Raw genomic sequence first — 4,032 nt, forward strand, 5'->3', positions numbered from 1 at the left:
GTATTCCATTACATTCATACATCACAACTTGTTCAGCCATTCCCCAACTGATGGACAACTCAATTTCCAATTCTTTGCCACCACCAAAAGAGCTGCTATGAGTATTTTTGTACATGTGGGTCCTTTCCCCATTTGTATGATCTCTGTGGGATATAGCCCTAGAAGTGCTATTGTGGGGTGAAAGGGAATGCACATTTTTATAGACTTTTGGGCATAGTTCCAAATTCACAATAGACTTTTCCTTTTTTTTTTTACATTCAAATTAAACATATTTTCACATTAGAGATGTTGTAAATAAAAATTAAAACCAATAGGAGGAACCATTAGAAAGAGGAAACAAAACTCAACAGAAGAGAAAAAAATAGCAATTCAACTTCCATAGTTCTTTCTTTGGATGTGGATAGCATTTTCCATCACAAGGCCTCTGGAGATGTCTTAGATCCTTGTATTGCTGGGAAGGGTTAAGTTTATCAATATTAGTCATCACACAAGATGGCTGTTACTGTGTACAACATTCTCTTGGTTCTGCTCACTTCACTCAGCATCAGACCATTCAAGTCTTTCCAGGTTTTTCTGAAGTCAACCTGTTCATCATTTCTTATAGCGCAATAGTATTCATACACCACAACTTGCTCAGCCATTCCCCAATTGGTGGGCATCCTCTCAATTTCCAATTCTTTACCACCACAAAAAGAGCTGCTGTGAATATTTTTGTACATGTGGGTCCTTTTCACATTTGTATGATCTCTTTGGGATATAGCCCTAGAAGTGCTGTTGCTGGGTCAAAGGGTATGCATTTTTATAGCCCTTTGGGCATAGTTCCAAATCGCTCTCCAAAATGGTTGGATCATTTCACAACTCCAGCAACAATGCATTAGTGTTCCAATTTCCCCACATCTTCCCCAACATTTATCACTTTCCTGTTTCATCATGTTGGCCAATCTGATAGGTGCGATGTGGTACCTCAGAGTTGTTTTGATTTGCATTTCTCTAATCAATAGTGATTTAGAGCATTTTTTCATATGACTATGGATGGCTTTAATTTCTTCATCTGAGAACTGTCTGTTCATATCCTTTGACCATTTATCAATTGGGGAATGACTTGTATTCTTATAAATTTGACTTAATTCTCTATACATTTTAGAAATGAGGCCCTTATCAGAGAGACTGGTTGTAAAAATTCTTTCCCAATTTTCTACCTTCCTTCTAGTCTTAGTTGCTTTGGCTTTGTTTGTGCAAAAACTTTTCAATTTAATATAATCAAAATTATCCATTTTGCTTTTTGTAATGTTCTCTATCTCCTGTTTGGTCATGAATTCTTCTGTTCTCCATAGATCTGACAGGTAAACTATTCCTTGCTCTCCCAGTTTGCTTATAGTATCAGCCTTTGTTTCCCCATTTTGACTTTATTTTGGGATATGGTGTGAGATTTTGGCCTATGCCTTGTTTCTGCCATACTCTTTTCCAGTTTTCCCAGTTGTTTTTGTCAAATACTGAGTTCTTATCCCGGAAGCTGGGGTCTTTGGGTTTATCAAATAATAGATATCAAATAATAGATAGTCATTGACTACTGTGTCTTGCATATTTAACCTATTCCACTGATCCACCACTCTATTTCTTAGCCAGTACCAAGCAGTTTTGGTGATTGCTGCTTTATAATACAATTTAAGATCTGGAATGGCTAGGCCACCTTCCCCTGCATTTCTTTTCATTAGTTCCCTTGATATTGTGGACATTTTGTTCTTCCAAATGAATCTTGTTGTTATTTTTCCTAACTCTATAAAACAATTTTTTTGGAAGTTTGATTGGTATGGCACTGAATAAGTAAATTAGCTTAGGTAGAATTGTCATTTTTATTATATAGCTCGGCCTACCCCTGAGCAACTGATGTTTTTCCAATTATTTAGATCTGACTTTATTTTCGTGAAAAGTGTTTTGTAATTGTGTTCATAGAGTTCCTGGGTTTGTTTTGGCAGGTAGATTCTTAAATATTTTATAAAGTCTACAGTAAGTTTAAATGGAATTTCTCTTTCTATCTCTTGCTGTTGGGCTTTGTTGGTAATATATAGAAATGCTGAAGATTTATGTGGGTTTATTTTATATCCTGAAACTTTGCTAAAGTTGTTTATTACTTCAAGTAGTTTTTTACTTGATTCTCTAGGATTCTCTAAGCATAGCATCATGTCATCTGCAAAGAGTGATAGCTTTGTTTTTTTTTTTTTGTTTTGCCTATTCTAATACCTTCAATTTCTTTTTCTTCTCTTATTGCCATTGCTAAAGCTAACGTTTCCAGTACGATATTGAATAACAGTGATGTTAATGGACATCGCTGTTTTACCCCCGATCTTATTGGAAATGCTTCTAGCTTGCCCCATTACATATTATGCTTGCTGAAGGTTTTTGATAGGTACTATTAATTATTTTAAGGAAGACTCCATTTACACCGACACTCTCTATTGTTTTTAATAGGAATCGGTGTTGTATTTTGTCAAAAGCTTTTTCTGCACGACAAACTTTCCCAATCAACTATCTAGGTTGTATTGGGCTGAAAATGGTTTCACTCTGTTTTTCTGTGGGTTAGGCTGCTTTACAATTTGTTTAGAGCCATTTTTTACAGCTCTTTGAGGTTTAAGAGAGAGCTCAAGCAAGTTACCTCTTGTACTCCAAAACCTTAGCTACACACTCTTAATTAACACAACAATCTCAAGAGTTAACTGTTGGGTCACTGATAGAAACGCTAGTCTTGGAAAACCGCAGTTACAGGATAAATACTTACTTTTTGACAACTCGAGATGAGGGGAGAGCGCGAACGCAGTCCCCCACTACCACAAATTATGCAGTCGAGTTTCCCGCATTTGGGGAAATCGCAGGGGTCAGCCCATCCGGAGTGCAATGGATAAGCCTCGCCCTGGGGAAACCACCTTCGTGATCATGGAATCACCCCTGCCAGGTAAGTATGCTCCACGACGCCGAGCTCCACTACTCCCTCCATGCACAGACACTCTAAAGGCACGATCACTCACGCGGCGCTTCCACAGCCCAACAATGCACGCTCCGCAAGCACAAACCGCCAACACCTGCAAGCGCTTCAACCCCTCCCGACTCGCCTGGGCCCCTCCGACCCCCCAAATCCACGTTTTCCGGACGTGCTATCTGCTTAGAGAAAACGCTGACGCGAGTCTCCTCATCTGCATAACGGTCGGGCCCTTACTGACGTCACTCGCCAAACCTGACCCACAGGAGTCCAACATCTATTGACTGATCAGCCGAAATGGGATGGAGCACCTACACAGGTAGAGAGCAGGAATTTGGCAGTAGGGAGCTCTTGAGAAGAGTAGAGTGAGAAGCGATTGGGTCTCTTGAGCAATTTATACACAAAGGATCATCATATTCCTTTGTGATCAATTTATGGTTGAAGTTTACATCTGTACCGTTTACTTCTTTAGATTTCATATTGTGCTTTTGATATCACCAGGTATTTCATGATTTATACCTGTAAAATGTCAAATGTCCTCGAAGCTAGTAAATCTCTTCACTTAAACATTAGGTGAATAAAATACTACACCTCGACCTTACCTATGAAATGGTGAAGGGAGGAAGGCATGAATCGCCTGCCTCTGGTTGTAGAGGCAGACGCAGTAGGTTTCTTTCAATCGATCTGGCTCATCAGTATTCGCACGGTTTCTTTAGCAACGTGGTGAGGAATAGAATCCAGCTGACTCTCAGCCAGAATACGTTACCACCTATTTTCTGAATGGCTCTGTTCAGGGAGAGCTTGGAAAAAGAGGTGCACAGCGTCACCCATTTGGTCCTGACTTCAGGCAGCCTACTGCAGAACGTCCTTGAAATTTTCATCTGAATGGAGAGCAGCGTTCTTTCCTCTTGGCTCAATGATAGCGCTTTCCACTCTGAACGATTAGAGAAGAGTTTAATCTTGAGTAGATTGGATCCTTTTATAAGCAATAGCTGACTTGCAAACTACACATTCAAGGATCCAGGATTTGGAGAGTCACTACTACCAGAATTAGTCAT

The 4,032-nt window shown here is 39.5% G+C and overlaps 1 non-coding gene across 1 annotated transcript; it reads right to left on the minus strand.

Moving 5' to 3' along the window:
- Positions 1-2,794: 2,794 nt before the first annotated feature.
- Positions 2,795-2,958, minus strand: LOC114029137. The gene has a single exon (XR_003567445.1). It is a non-coding gene; the product is annotated as a U1 spliceosomal RNA (small nuclear RNA).
- Between the last annotated feature and the right edge of the window lie 1,074 nt (positions 2,959-4,032).

This window comes from Vombatus ursinus, unplaced genomic scaffold, assembly GCF_900497805.2.
Source record: "Vombatus ursinus unplaced genomic scaffold, bare-nosed wombat genome assembly UNPS02005128.1, whole genome shotgun sequence".
In the NCBI taxonomy this organism is placed as follows: domain Eukaryota; kingdom Metazoa; phylum Chordata; class Mammalia; order Diprotodontia; family Vombatidae; genus Vombatus; species Vombatus ursinus.